Here is a 16699-nt window from a genome sequence, read left to right on the forward strand (position 1 = left end):
ACATCTTTTTTCTGCCTCTTGAATTTTGGATTCACTTCTTTTTCTTTTTTCTTTTTTTGAAACTACTTCTGTTGGTCATCTCGGATTGTTGACTCGCATTCTCGCCGCGAGCTTCTGCTACTTCTAACTTGAATTGAATTCTGAAATAACTTCTCTTGTTCTCCAGGTGGGCTCCTGCTACTGACTTGAAACTTGAAATAATTTCGAAATGAATTCCCTTGTTCTCCAGGTGGGTGCCTGCTACTACAACAAAACAGACAAACAAATGAAACTTTTCTGCCCCAGTTTGCACTAGGATGATTTGTGAGTTGTTAGCAGAACTATAAATCACTTACGCTATTGATGAGAGTAAAATTGAAGACTCGACTAGGATGTGCGTCTCCTGTGAGTAAAACCAAGAAAATTTAGACTAGCAAATGCGTCTGCTAAAAAAAACCAAGATGACCCAGACTAGGAACAACGTCTCCTAGATTAAAGATCGAGCTTGCGAAAAACTATAAACTAAGCTTGACTAAAGTAAAAACTAACCATATTCTCCTAGCGGGACCCCTGATTTCAAGAAAACTATAGATTAATAATTTAAGAAAACTAATAATTGGCCATTTTTTCTTTCTTTTTTTCAAATCCAGACTTCCCTCTTTTTTTTAAAAAAAAATTATTATCCTAGAAGAAAATTCATCAGACTAGGTTTTAATCTCAAGAGAAAGATTTATCAGACTAAGATTTTGATCTTAGGAGAAAGTTCATCAGACTAGGTCTCTTTTATTCTTCCTTTTTTGGTGTCTTAGGAGAAAGATTCATCAGACTAAGATTTCTATCAAAGGAGAAAGTTCATCAGACTAGGTCTTCTATCTTAGGAGAAAAATTCATTAGACTAAGATTTTGATCCTGGGAGAAAATTCATCAGACTAGCTTCATTTTTTGTTATCTTAGGAGAAAGATTCATCAAACTAAGATTTATATCCTAGGAGAAAGATTCATCAGACTATGTTTTCTTATCTTAGGAGAAAAATTCATCAGACTAAGATTTTGATTCTATAAGAAAATTCATCAGACTAGGCCCCTTTTTTTGTTATCTTAGGAGAAAGTTCATCAGACTAAGATTTCTATCCTAGGAGAAAGATTCATCAAAATAGGTTTTCTTATCTTAGGAGAAAAATTCATCAGACTAAGATTTTGATCCTAGGAGAAAATTCATCAGATTAGGTCATTTTTTTTGTTATCTTAGGAGAAAGATTCATCAGACAAAGATTTCTATCCTAGGAGAAAGATTCATCAGACTAGGTTTTCTTATCTTAGGAGAAACATTCATCAGACTAAGATTTCTATTGGGAGGAAAATCCATCAGACTAGGACTTTTTATCCTAGGAGGAAAAAAAATATGAAGATCAATGGCAAGACTTTATGCAAGACAAATAAAGGCAAAGATTTGAGAAACTTTCCTTTGTCGGCTCTTCTTCTTTTCTTTTTCTTCTCTTTTTCTTGAACCACTTTCCTTGCACTGCTTTGTTACTGTTCAAACAAAGAAACTTTTGTCAGTTTTAAAAATGGTGGTCGGTTCGTGGCCTTGAGTCTTGGGCAGCTTGTCTTCTGCTAAATCAGCTTGAGTCGGTTTTAAGAGACTTTTGCTCTACATCAACCCTAATTGTTTCACACCCAGTACTATTTGTATTTGTGGCTCAATCAGCCTTATCCCAACTGGAGATCTTTTCTTAGGTGACCTTTTCTGATATCTTAAATGACTTCCTGCTTTTGGGAAATTTGTTTGTCCGAGAGAATCACCAGTTATCTTTGTTTGCGCTAAGTAGGCTAACAAAAGTCTTTTGGGGGATCCTTTGCATGAATCTTCAAGGCATGTTAACAGTAATAACCGAGTGTGCTAGCCAAATTTACTTTGTGCAACTGAAAAGTTGGTAACAGATTTTGAAATTTTTTCTTGCTTGTTTTGACAAGGACTAACTCAGAGTGAAGGACACAATGATACAAAGAAACAAGTATTAACAAGAAATGCCCATGTCGGAAGGACAAAAGGAAGAGTTTTTTATTTTTTATTTTTTCATAACTAGTCTTATTGATCATGACATGCATTTTGGACTCAATGGCCTGATCGGTCAAACTGATCTAACCTTTCCTTTTACCAATATTATGACCCTTGCAGTCGGGCTTGTTCGTGCCAATTCTTTGCATCAGCTTCATGACTCACTTTCGACTAGTGGTGCCCCGGGGGATTTTCACCTACAAGTCACTCTCATTTATTTATATCTACTTACCGTCGCCTTATAGTGCCCGTGAAGGTTTTCTCTAGTAAGACCCTCTCATTTTTTATTTTCTTTTTTCTCTTTTCTTCTTTTTGGCTTTTTTTAACAACTTGACAATGTTCTATGTCGCGTGACAATCGTTGCTCATTGAGTATTCTTGAAGAAATATTGGGAGGTCTTTATTTGGAAGGTTTTTGGATAGGGTTGGAAAGAAAGGACGACATGAAGGCTTAAAGTAGACTCAAACTGAGGGGGTTGAAGACTTACAACTCTTGGAATCAACTCTTTCAAACTTGGAACAAAATCTTTGCCCCAGTTTTAGATACTGGGGATTTTAGATTTCTTTTTTTTTTCTTTTTAATTTTTATTTGGTTGGACCGAACCATGAGGCTGCCTACGTATCCTTTTTTTAAGGAATCAGGTCGAACGTAGTTCAAACATCTTACCTAACTATTTTTCTTTCTGTTCCTCTGTTTTTTTTCTTTTTTCTTTCTTTTTTTCTTTTCTTTTTGTTTTCCCCAACTTCTATCATCTGAGGGCATGGAAATTCGACAGTCCTTTTCTTCTTCTTCTTCTTCTTCTTTTTCATTTTTTCAAAGAGTTGCCCCAGTTTGTACTCTTGGGGCATGGACTTTTATTATTATTTCATTTTATTTTATTTTTGACTTTTAACTCTAAACTTGATTCCAAAAGAGGGTGGTCAAAGAAAATAACACAGGCTCAAAGGGATGACAAAGGGTATAAAGTGTTTGGTTAGCAGAAAAAGGACCTCCCAACCTCGAAAACGCCAAACATAGTATCTTTTTGCGATCACAGCATTGACGAACATGTCTGTCTTCTTGGTGTGTCGTGGTCACAAGACACCTTTCATCCCTTAATGTCAAACTTTCGACCAAACTTCAATTGTTTTTTCCTCAAGCCCCCCCTTCACAATGATTTGAAGGTAAAGATCATTAACATCCATGGGTATGACTATTCTAGTTCTACATGAATTTGAACCGATCTTAACTCCAAAGTGTTTCGACTCATTATTTAGTCTCTAAAATTGTGTTTTTCTCAATTATCCAATTCCAGATTAAATAAGTTTTCTAAGATCTGTCAAAATTTCCGCTTGCATGTCATGTCATTAGAACTAACGAGAAACGAACTAAGAACAAAATGACACAGAAGGACAAACTATATTTCATTGAGTAAAGGATGGAAGGATTTGACAACAAGACAAATAACCTAAAATCCGATTTACAACCCTAAAATAACCTGGATAATGAAAATAGCAGCAGAACAGACATACATAACTCACACAAACAGAATGGAGGGATAGAAGGGCTTGACTCAATAAAACAAATAAAATCTAGATCACAACCCTGAAATAACCCAGATAATAGAAAAATATCAAAACAAGCTACCAAGATTCCTTTCCAGTGAGGAGAGAATGACTTTTTAATTGCTAAGCTTGACATTTAGCCATAAATTTATTCATCAGAATCACCATGGCCTTTTTCAATTTCAGTCGGCAAGTTTCCGAGAGGATTTTCATACTCCATGTCACCAGACAACATCCCCACAAAGTGTGCATCATCATGTGCAGGTAAAGAATTGTGCGTGATATTTTGGGTGTCACTATCTTGGATCACAATCAGGTTTTCCTGGATCATCCTTTCTATTTCTCTTTTCAAATCCCGACAGCTTTCGGCATTGTACCCCTGGGCATTGGAATGGTATTCACACCTTTTAGAAGGGTCAAAGCTTCTCGCGCGTGGGTCCATATGATTTGGAGGAATAGGTGCAATCATGTCATAATGCTTTAATTTCTCAAACAAGCTTGCATAAGACTCTCCTTTAGGTGTAAAATTATCTTTCAACCTTTGTTCCCCCTTATACCCCTAGCTTGGATGTTGGTTATAGGGCACTTGAAAATTTTGTAGAGGCTGGTGGAGATTTTGCGGTTCTCGTGCTCACCCTCTAGGGTGTTTTGGTGGCTGGAAAACATACTGAGGTGGAGCAACAGAGTATTGTCGGTTCTGAGGTGGATAGTAATGCTCAGGGGAGTTATCGAAAAACAGACGAGGCTGGTCATACCTTCAAGACGTTCTCCTAGGACCTCTTCTCGACCCTAATGTCATCATGATTTCTTCATCCTTCTCATTCGTGTCACTAAAATTATCAGATTCAATTTGGACAGCCTGAGTTGTGGCTTTGAGAACTGCTTGACTTATAATTCTTCCTGTCTTAAGACCATTCTCAACCATTTCCCCAATTTTGATCGCTTCCGAGAAGGATTTACCCACTACGGACATCATGATTCAAAAATAATTTGGCTCTTGAGCCTGAAGAAAGATAGTTATTAGCACGTGGTCATCCATGGGTGGCTTAACTCTAGCTGCTTGTTCTCTCCATTTAATGACATATTCCCAGAAACTTTCAGTTGGTTTCTTCTTCAGGTTTGAAAGGGAATTGCGGTCTGGGGCGATATCAATGTTGTGTTGGAACTGTTTGACAAGGCATGTACCATGTCATCCCAGATATACCAACGAGATGTGTCTTGGTCCATAAACCATTCAGAGGCTACACCCATAAAGCTTTCCCCAAAATAAGTTATTAGCAATTCTTTATCTCTTCCCGCACCTCTTAGTTTATTGCAATACCTTTTTAGGTAGGCAATAGGTCTCCATGTCCATCATACTTTTCAAATTTGGGAGTCTTGAAACCAGGTGGAATATCAAGCCGCATATGCAAATATGTATATCCCGCCTTGTCACACCGCATATGCAAATATCAATAGTATCAACAGCCAGAAACCTCATGCAACCCCATAACAACAACCGCACGGCAGAAACCTCATGTATCACAATATTAACAACTACACGGAAGAAACTTCATGCATCACCACAATAAGTACAACATCAACAATGACAATAATACAAAGTACGACAAGTAAATCAACTCAAGAACTTCAAATCACAAAGAAACGGTAGAACCGGTTCACAAGGAATAACCACAAAGAATGCTAGGCGTAAAGAGAACAACTCAACAAGGGAAAACTAATACGTAGAAACAGTGCCACAATATACAATTCAACAACAAGGAAGCTAACACGAGTCAAATATTCCAAACAAAGACAAGTCAACTAAGGTATAGGATATCTAAACTTCTTTTAAGGTTGAGCAATTACGAAGGATATTCAACAATTCAATTAGGATAAGCAGCGGAAATAAAATCATAACCTTGATTAAGACTAAATAATTATAGGATGAGATAATAATAATTTCAAATAAAGATAAGCAGTTATGAAAGATAGCATGACAATAGAAGAGGTAAAATCTTCATTTAAGTAAAATAAGAGTCAAATAGGCAATAAGAGTGAATACTAAAGCATTTAATTCTAATTTAAGCATGTAGAGGTGAAACTAGTAAATAGGAACTCAATCATATCAAGATCAACTTCATACTCAGTGAATATAAGGACCTAAGAACCCTAAAGGCCAACTTTCCACAAATTAGTCCGAACATGCACTCGTCACCTCGCGTACACGGACTACAATCAACATAGAAGACTCAAATCCTAAGGGAAAATTCCCCACCAAGGTTAGGCAAAATACCTACATCAAAGAAGACAAACTGATACTCAAAAATGGACTTCTCGGGTGAAATGATCTCCGGACGGCTCAAATCTAACCAAAATAACTTTAAAGAACAAATAAAACTCATAAGAAACTATTCCGGATCATAAAGCCTCAATCTTTATCATAATCTAAAAATCGGTCCAAAAGTCGACCCCCGGACCCGCACCTCAGAACCTGACAATTTTCACAAAACCCAAACACCCATTTCGATATGAGTTCAACCATACTAAAATTACCAAATTCCGATACTATTTCATCCCTCAAATTATGATTTTTCATTTTGAAAACTTTGTTCAGAAACCAACATTTTCCTCAACTCGAAACACAAATGAAATGATATAAATGAAGATAAAATCATGGAATATATTAAATACTAGGTGAAGAATACTTACCCAATCAATTTTCTTGAAAACCCCACAAAGAATCGCTCAAAACCGAGCTCTACAAGTCAAAATATGATGAAAATGGCCTAACCCTCAATTTGGAAAACTTATATTCTGCCCAGGTCTGAAAGCATCGCGAACGCGCAGAAAGGCTCGCGTTTGCGAAGTAGGAAAGTAAGGTTGTCAAGAAAAAAAATTTCACAAATGCGAGGGAAGGAGTTCGAATGCAAAGAACAAGGAATAGAACCTACGCGAACGCGAGACGGCGAACGCGAACGCGAAGAAAAAATATGAGGCTACTAGGAAGAGCTTCGCGAATGCGGGTGGCTAATCGCGAATGAGATGAAGGGGAAAACCAAACCTTCGCGAACGCGAGAGTTTGAACGCGAACATGAAGAAGGATCTCGCGGTGGTCAGCAGAGTCACTTTGCAAACGTGGAAGGAGCTTCGCGATTGCGAAGAAGAACACCATAAAAATAGAACAGCAGTTCAAAATAGGAGAAATTAACCCGTAGCCCACCCGGAACGCACCTGAGGTCCCCGGGACCCCACTAAACCCACCAAAAGGTTCTATAACCTAACACGGACTCTCTCGAGGTCAGACAATGCCGAAAATACAAATTGCACATCGAATCAAACCATGAACTTTGAAATCTTACAACTTCAAGATCTCGTGCCGAAACCAATCAAATCAACCCGGAATGATGCCAAATTTTGCAGACAAGTCCCAAATGATATAACGGAGATGTTCCAACTCTCGGAATCACATTCTGACCCCGATATCACAAGTAAACTCTTGGTCAAACTTTTTCATTTTCCCAAACTTCAACTTTTCCAACTTTCGCCGAAACGCTCCAAATTACCCTACGGACCTTCAAATCCAAATCCGGATGCACACACATTGTTGATACCCAATTTTTCCCTCATATATTTTAATTTTTTGCATAAATACTTTCAAAATATTGTACATGCACAAGTGTTTTATAATTTTTCTATAATTTTTAAAGGTCCTAAATCCATTTATTTCTGCATTTTTTAATTATATAAATGTTCAAAACTATCCCCCATACTATTTTATGATGATTAATCATCTAAATTCATCATTTATGTTCATGTGAGTGTTCAAACATTTCAATTGCATTTATTATAATGTTTAAGACTATTGCATATTTTGCAAATATAGCCCCTACATAGGCATAACTACTTTATCTATACATAAATTGACTTTTTTTATAATATTTAATAACTATTTTAAATCATCTCCATGCTTGAAAACTATTTTTTATCATTTTATTATCTATTTTTAAAATTATTTTAATTAGGAAAATGGGTATTTAAATAATAGCCCCTAATTCACACCCAAAATCGGACCCCCTCCCCCAATCCAATTTATTTAACCCAAGCCCAATTCAAATTAGACCCAACCAAATTAAACCTAACCTGACCTAGACTCCCTTCTAATCCTGGCCGTTGATCTCTGAGATCAATGACCCTTATTCTTTCTTACTATATGAATCCCAAACGACCCCCCTAATCCCTTTCATTTCTTTCATTTCCGCCGCCCTTCGTTCCCTCATCTCTCAACTCTCTCTCAACCTAACTCTAACCCTAGTCGCCACCACTAGCGTAAACCTCCCTCCTATGGAGCTCCTGTGTATTCTCCGACCACCCTTGGTCTCCTACACTCCATGGCTCTTCGATTTCATGGGTCCTTGAGAAGATCTCAAGGAAACCCAACGGTTTCTGGTTTGAAACTTGCCTATCTTAGGCCATTTTCGTTTGTAAATGAGGAATTCTTCTTGTCTCTATTATGAATCTATGGGTCTTTTGACCGATTCTCTTCATCTCTATTATTTTCTGGAAAAAAACCTAGTTATTACTGTCGATTCTTCTCAGATCTATATAGATCTGAGATGATTCGAGTATTATTAAGTGTTTTCCCTCAAAAATCTCTTGTTTTAATTGATTATTTCGATTTTTAATCACTCTTTCTAAACTAGGGTTCATCTCAAACTTTTCTTCAACGATTTTTCTAAGTTCTCAATGTTTAGTTAATTGTTCCTTCATCATCTTAACTGATTTTCGTATAAATGTTCAAACCATAGTTGATTCTGTGCGATATACTGATTTCTTCAATTTTTTCCGTTATTGTGTTTATTTTTGTGAACTAGTTATATTGATTGATTCTATTTTAAGTTTTGAAAATTATTTCATGTTAAAATCAGTATTCACTGGGATTTTTACTAATTGATTTCTATTAGGGATTCGAATAATTTTCCTGTTAAAATTAATATTTTCTGGGACTTTTTATTTGTTTCCTTAATTGTGACCTTGATTAATTACATTTGCTTTAATTAATTATCAGTACGGTTTGGGGATTTGACTGACTCCCTATATGGTATGATATTGATTACTTGTCTTATTTGAGCCCTAGTTCTGTATCATTAATTGACTCTCCCCAATTTAAGGGGTCTCTTCCGAATTTTCCACAAGAATTGATCCCCTAATTGGCTGATTGATTTTATTTGATTGTTTTACAGACTATGATTTCTTCTTTACCTTATTTGCTTTACCACACTAAGTGCTATATATACCCTCTCATTCTGATTCTTCAAATACGAACAACAGTTCACAAACGCACTCACACACAAACTTTGCTCTCATCTCTTTCTGCTACTTGTGTTCATTGCTTGTCTAGTCGGCTGAAAGCCAAGACTAGACTGTTAAATCCTGCCTACTTTACCTTCTGCTTCTGCTTTCTTAACTGGTATGCTCTCACTATTGCCATTCAATTAAAACTATATGTTTTTCTTACAATCAGTATGCCTTCTTTTGAACTTGTATGTTTTCATGCTCAGCATGTCTACTACTATTCTGATTCAACTATGTGCCTTGTTATCAGCATGTTCACTTCTCTATTATTAAACCGGTGGGATCTTTTATCAGCCTGCCTATCTTTAATTAAACCTATGTGCTCCATGTTACTGTTCCTAATCAGCATGTGTACTGCCATTCAATTAGATTATATGCTTCCTGCTGTTCAATGTGCTTCCTTATGATTAACATGCCTTCCTCTTACTTAATCAAACTGATGTGTATGCTGCAATAGTATGTCTACCTATATGTTTACTACAATGGCATACCTACTTCTTCTTGATTGAACCTATGTGTCTTGTTTTCAACCTGTTTACTCCTGTTCAGCCAGACCTATGTGCTTCTGCTTTCAGTAAGTCTGTATACTTGCTGGACCTATGTCTACTTCCACTAGCATGCTCTTAAAATATCAACCTCTCACAATATGACTCCCTATCCCTACTACCCCTTTGCATGTGACCATATGCTCATCTAGGAACAGTTAATAAACTAAGATGAATGAGAGTCTTTGCCTTGATGTTTTATGACTATGTTCTGTTTTTTGGGTTTGCTGAACCTTTGTTTAAAATGTTTCCTAAACTATTTTTCACTCCCGATATGTCCTTACCTCTAAATTGTTTCACACTTCTAACATTAGCTTCACTTTTAAAACTATTTTCACTCCTAAATGTTTTCCCTTGTTAAACTATGCTCACCCTTGAATTGTTTTACTTCTGAATTGTTTCGTAAAACTATTTTCACTCTTTCAAACACTCTCTCCCACTCTTACTCTTAGAATACTTAGGCTCCTGCCCCTCCAATGTGTGTACTGCCTAGGAATCCATGAGATTCCTCTGAATTCTGGCACACTGGGGCTCGCCTCTCCACACTTCACAAATAACTACTTCTCTTTAAAAGGGACCTTGGTATGAGCTTTGCCTGGGGTCCCTGAGGCCCTTGGGAACTTTGACACACCAGGATATCATTGGGTGCACTATGAGATTATGACATTTTGAGACTGGTTGAAAGCCTGGTTTGCCAGGTTTATCCTTTGGGCCTATATTCAGGTTCCTTATAGCATAACTTGGTTTATTCCGTAATTCATTTGTTCCATGGTCTGTAATAATAATCTTTGTAAATAGGTATTGGGGAAATTAGTAAAAGGGAGGGATTCTTATATAATTTTTGTGGGGAAATAGGGTATAAATCATGCCTTTAGGTCTATATTATGCTTACTTGCATTAGAAATCATGCTTTAGGTTTGTACTATGTTTTCTTGCATTAGAAACCATGTTTTTTGGATCACTTGGCATACTGGACAACTTGTTATAGGCACACTAAATCATTTGTTACGAAATTCCATTTTCTGCATAATCATGATCATCTAGAATCCTATTATTAAGTTACTATTATAATTCTGCCTAATAAGAAACATCCATTCTTTCTGTGCATTAGAGATCTTGTTTTAGGACTGTATTTGCTTTTAAACCATATCTACATTGCCTGATTCAATAACTATCATGTCTATAAAAAATTGTTTAAAAACGATCCCAACACTTAGATGTCTTAGAGATGAGTGTGTATAAACCAGTTCTGTAATGTAATGTTCAGTACCTAGACCAGCATGCATATAGGACTTAATAAATTCAAATTGTTTTAAACTGATTCCCAGAATTCTAATTACATTTAGATAACATGTTTATTGGGTATCACAGATCCACACCTAGGCAAGCCTGTAGGTAATCAAGGTCTAATAAAAACTGTGAAACTATGCTTTGCTTATTTGTGACTGCCCAGATTCAACAGGTCCTAAAAATCAGTAGGTAAACTGATTAGGTCTCTATCGCTTTGCCTTAACACAATGTTTCATATTCTCTGCTTGTCATGCTCACCTAGATATCCTGTTGTAGGACCTTTCTGAAATATCTAAAATCTGATGTTTGAGACGTACTAATTGTCTGTTTATTTGTGGAGGTAAACATGAACCCCTTAATTGTTCTTTACTTGACTGTCCTAATTTTTTTGATTGTTGCCTAGATTTTTATCCTTTAAGTACCTTAGAAAAGTCTAGAACTGCCTAAATTAAAGGTCCTAAATACCTCCAGGGCCACAAGGAAGGGACGTGTAATGCACGCGTAGAGTTCGTTTAATTAAAAGTGCTTATATAACCACTAAGGGGAGGGTAATTGTGACTTGTGCGCTAATGCTATGTGTAGCACCCCAACTTGGGGACAATTACCAAGCATTGTACAGATGTGATCATGTAGGCTAAAAAACCTAGGACTCCTTTTACCCCATGTTTTAAATACAACTTGTCTATATTTGCTTTATCTGTTTATAAGACTAATTCACACAATTTGAGTCCGGTCGGGACCCACCGTTGTGGACCGCGAGGGGTGCCTAACCCCTTCCCCTCAAGGTTATTTCGAGCCCTTACCCAATCTCTGGTAATGCAAACCGGTTTTATGAGTTATCTGCTCTAGGTGCCCTAACGCACCTTAAATCCGTTAGGTGGCGACTCTTCAAAATCAAATACCCAATTCCCAAAAGAAAATGAGTTGTTCCCAATGAATGTCGAAACCCGGACTCCGCGAGGAAAAAGGGGGCGCGACAGCATGGCAACTCTGCTGGGGATATTTTAGGCTCTTACCATAACGAACTTGTTTTTGTGAATTAGTCTTAAGCATGCTTTATCTTGTGCACCATTTCCCTTTCCCCCATACTTGGATTTAATTACTTATTTTCCAGCACTTATGACTTCCTTTATTTCCCGAAACTAACTTGTCTCCTTGTTTTCTTCTTATAAATGTCTTTCAATTATTTAAATACCGCATTTATCATTTTAAACGTGCAAATACTTGACAATATGCTATTTATTGTTGCATAAATCATGCTCAACATCATATTCCACTCGTGCGTAATCAATCCTATAGCAACGCTTCATGAGTGTTTGCGCTCTCCCTATATATCACCCTTTTAAATTCAAAAAGGTGTATTTTACAGTAAAACTAATCGATCAGCAGTGCGTTCGACGGTTCCGTGCCTTTTCCCCTCAAGTCGTACGCTTGAGGGTCCCAGTCTAGACCTCTATAGCAACCTTACTCTGATAAATCGTGCATGCATCATGGTCAAACCTAGCCGGATTAATATGTTGTCCACATAATAATCCTTTAAGACAAGCCTCACCCAAAAGTCCATCGAGTTTTCCATAATCCCAACGGACGCAACTACGATTGTGTGCATTAATTTTGGAGAAATAAGTGCCAATATGTTAATTATTGTTGTATAAATAGATGAACCTGGAGGGGGAAAGAGCTTAACCATATTTTGTTTTGCAGAAAAAATGAGGCAAAGTCCCCAGGTTCGGCATGGTCGGTAGCATACCTTCACTTCTACTAGATTGGCGGAGGGATCTTCCTTCATGCGACCAAAATCATGTGAAAATGGTCTTAGGAAATTTGCCTTCTTTGCTGGACCTTCATCCAAACAAAATGTTGATCGAAGCCGCCACCATGTTCTAGGACAAAGAAAGGGTTGTGTTCCACTTTGGAAGCATAGAAATGACCCTTTCTTGGAAGAAATAGGGGATTCTGTGATGAGCCAAAAGGTCATCACCCGTTTTAAAATGAATTCTATATTTTGAGGCCTTAAAAATCTCTTTCTATCTCACCTCTATTTGTGTGCACAGTTCGGTCGCTTAGCCGGAAAGCCAATATATGAAAAGCTATGAAAAATGGTAAATTTTGATAATAAAATGAATTAATTTAACTTCGGTCAACGTTTTGGGTAAACGGACTCGAACCCGTAATTTGACAGTCTCAGAGGGTCCTTAGGAAAATATGGGACTTGGGTGTATGCCCGGAATCGAATTCCGAGGTCCCAAGCCCGAGAAATAAATTTTTTAAAGAAAATTGTTTTTTGAAATTGTTCATTAGTCTTGGAAATGAATTGTGATTAGAACTCGATGATATCGGGCCCGTATTTTGGTTCCGGCACCCGGTAAAGGTCTTATATGTGATTTAAGATAAGTCTGTGAAATTTGGTAAGAAACGGACTTGAAACGACGTGAATTGGATCATTTTTGAGAAAAGTGGAAATTTGAAGTTCATAAGAAAATTTCGTGATTTTGATGCTAAATTCATAGTTATTGATGTTATTTTAGTGATTTGAATATACGAGCGAGTCTGTATGATGTTTTTAGGTTGATTTGCATATTTGGTTTGGAGCCCCGAGGGCTCGGGTGAGTTTTGGATAGGCCACGAGGTGAATTTTTGAACTTGAGGATTGCAGACTTTCAGCTGTGCATTGCATCCCTGCAGGATTTGCAAAGCCTGGATTGCAAATGCGAAGGCCTCGTCGCAAATGTGATCAAAGGCCCAGGCCAGCTACCTCGCAATTGCGAGGAAATCTATCGCAAATGCAATGCTCACCTCCTAGCTAGTGGTCGCAAATGCGATACCTTGTTTGCATTTCCCAACTCGCAAATGTGAGAACCCCCTTCGCAAATGCGAACCCAGCAGATGTCGGGGTTCGCAATTCCCAAACCTGCAACCTGTAATTTTTATACTTAGCCAAAAATCAACCATTTTTCACATCCTTTCAAAACACAAACTCCCTAGGGCGATTTTTCAAGAACAACTCTTCTTCCAAATCGATTGTAAGTCAATTTTAACTCGTTTTCTTCAATCATTAATATCTTTTCACATGATTTCAACTCAAATCAATGAATTTCATGGGGAAAATTGGGTGTTTTGGGTAGAACCTAAGTTTTTCAAATATTGGGGATTTGGACCTCGCAAATTATATATTTGGGTTCGTAGGGGAATGGGTAATCGGATTTTGTTTCGAACCTCGGGTTTTGACCATGTGGACCCGGGGGCGAATTTTGACTTTTTGGGTAAAACTTTGGAAAACTCATTTTCATGCATTGGGGTTGATTCATTTAGCGTTTATTGATGTAATTAAATAACTTGTGGCTAGATACGAACGAATTGGTGGTGGAATCAAGAGGTAAAGCGATAGTAGAGGCTTGAATTGTGTTCGTGGCATCAAGGTAAGTGTTTGGTCTAACCTTAGCTTGAGGGATTAGGAGTTGTGTCTTATTTGCTACGTGTTAATTATGGAGTACGACGTATAGGCATGGTGATGAGTATCTATACGTCGGTGTCAAGCATGCCCGTGAGTCTTGTATTGTAGTTGTTATGACTCCGTTGTGGTTTATTGCGCTTCACATGTTATTATCATTATTGTTCCCTTGTCAGAATGTTATTAACTTTATTATTCCCTTGCCGGGATGTTATTATCATTATTGTTCCCTTGCCAGGATGTTGTCTTGATGTTCCCTTGCCGGGATGTTGTTGAAAAATAACCATTCCCTTATCGGGATTCTTTGTGATTGTTGTTGATTTGTAAATGGGATCGGGTGGCACGCCAACACGAAAATATATGAAATGGGAGTGGGTTGCACGCCTGCAACGAGATATATGAAATGGGAGCGGGTTGCACGCCTGCAACGAGATATGTGAAATAGGAGCGGGTTGCATGCCTGCAACGAGATATGTGAAATGGGATCAGGTTACACGCCTGCAACAAGATATATGAAATGGGATCGGGTTGCACGCCTGCAACGAGATACATGAAATGGGATCGGGTTGCATGCCTGCAACGAGATGTGAAATAAAAGTGAACTCTACATTTTTCTTTTCCCTACCCGTGTTAGTAATGGGATTTTGGTTTCTTGATATTTTGTTGTATCTCTTATTCCCCGAAGCATGGTTCCCCTGCCCAAGTTTAATTGCAAATATCTTCTTCTATTTCCGCTGTTTATGATATAACTACACAAGTTTATTTGGTAGTCTGGTCCTAGCCTCGTCACTACTTCACCGAGGTTAGGCTAGACACTTACCAACACATGGGGTCGGTTGTGCTGATACAACACTATGCACTCTTTTGTGCAGATCCTAGTGTTGTGGACTTCGGACCACAGTAAGGTTGCTGCCTTCAGTCCAACAGGCGACCCGAGGTAGTTCTACAGGCGTCCGCGGGCCTTGGTGTCACCTCCTCTATCCTTTATTTCCTATTTCATTTCTTTAATTCGGAAACAGTGATGTCATTATTTTTAGACTTTGTACCTAGCACTCTTAGATCGTTTGTGGTACTGTGACACCAGTTCTAGGTGATTAAGGCTTAAACAGTTGTATTAGATTCATATTTCAGATATTTTACTACATTTCTTCCGCTTAATGAAATTTCTGCTTTTTTCACATTATTGCTTTATAAATGCTAAAAGGGTATAAAAATGGATAAAGGTAATATGTTCAATAATTTAGCTTGCCTAGCTCACATTAGTAGGCGCCATCACGACTCCCGAGGGTGGGAAATCCGGGTCGTGACAAGTTGGTATCAAAGCTCTAGGTTACATGGGTCTCACAGTTCACAGACAAGCTTAGTAGAGTCTGAGGGATCGGTACAGAGACATTTGTATTTATCCCCCAGAGGCTACAGAGTTAGGAAAAACTCCACATTTATTCTCTCCTATCATGCGGTTTGGTTTCTCAATGCTAATTGAATTTCTACTCCGTTCTTTCGCAAATGGCGAGAACACGCGCTTCCTCATCCACTAACTAGCAGCCCGAGCCCTCAACAACAGCTCCCACGAGGGGCAGAGGGCGAGGCCAAGGCCAAGGCCATGCTAGAGGCTAATGTTGGGGCAGAGCTCAGCCTAGAGCAGCAACACCAACGATGGAGCCTCAGGTTGACTTTGCTGATGAGGTTCCAGCCCAGATAGTTCTGGTAGGCCCAGCTCAGGTCCCAGAAGAGTTTATTGCTACCCCCGTACTCCAGGATGCTTTGGTTCGTCTAGTGGGCCTTATAGAGAGTGTCACCCGGGCAGACTTGCTTCCTTTAGCACCAGCCATCTCTCAGGATGGAGAAGGAGCCTAGACTCCTGCTACTCGCACTCCGGAGCAGGTAGCTCCCCAGTTCTAGACTCCAGCAGTTCAGTCAGTTAGAGCAGTTCAGCCGGGTGTGGTAGCTCAGACCGGTGATGGAGCAGCTATGTCTATCGATGCTTTGTGGAGGTTGAACAGGTTCACCAAGTTCTTCACTACTACTTTCAGCGGTGCATCTTCTAAGGATCCCCAGGATTATTTATACAGCTATCATGAGGTTCTCAGGAACATGGGGATAGTTAAGACCAATGGGGTCGATTTTGCTACTTTTCGCTTGTCTGGATCCGCCAAGACTTGGTGGAGAGATTATTTCTTGGCTAGACTAGTCGGACCACCAGCTTTGACTTGGAAGTAGTTTACTCAGTTATTTCTGGAGAAGTTTCTCCCTATTACTCAGAGAGAGATCTATCGGAGGCAGTTTGAGTGTCTCCAGTAGGGTTCTATGATTGTTACCTAGTATGAGACCAGATTCATCAACTTGGCTCATCATGCTCTTATCTTACTTCCCACCGAGAGAGATAGAGAGGGTGAGGAGGTTCATTGATGGACTTATTCAACCGATTCGTCTTTAGATGGCTAGGGAGACAGGGAGTGAGATTTCTTTCTAGGAGGTGGTCAATGTGGCCAGGAGA

The sequence above is a fragment of the Nicotiana tabacum genome, chromosome 20 (assembly GCF_000715075.1).
Source record: "Nicotiana tabacum cultivar K326 chromosome 20, ASM71507v2, whole genome shotgun sequence".
Taxonomy (NCBI): domain Eukaryota; kingdom Viridiplantae; phylum Streptophyta; class Magnoliopsida; order Solanales; family Solanaceae; genus Nicotiana; species Nicotiana tabacum.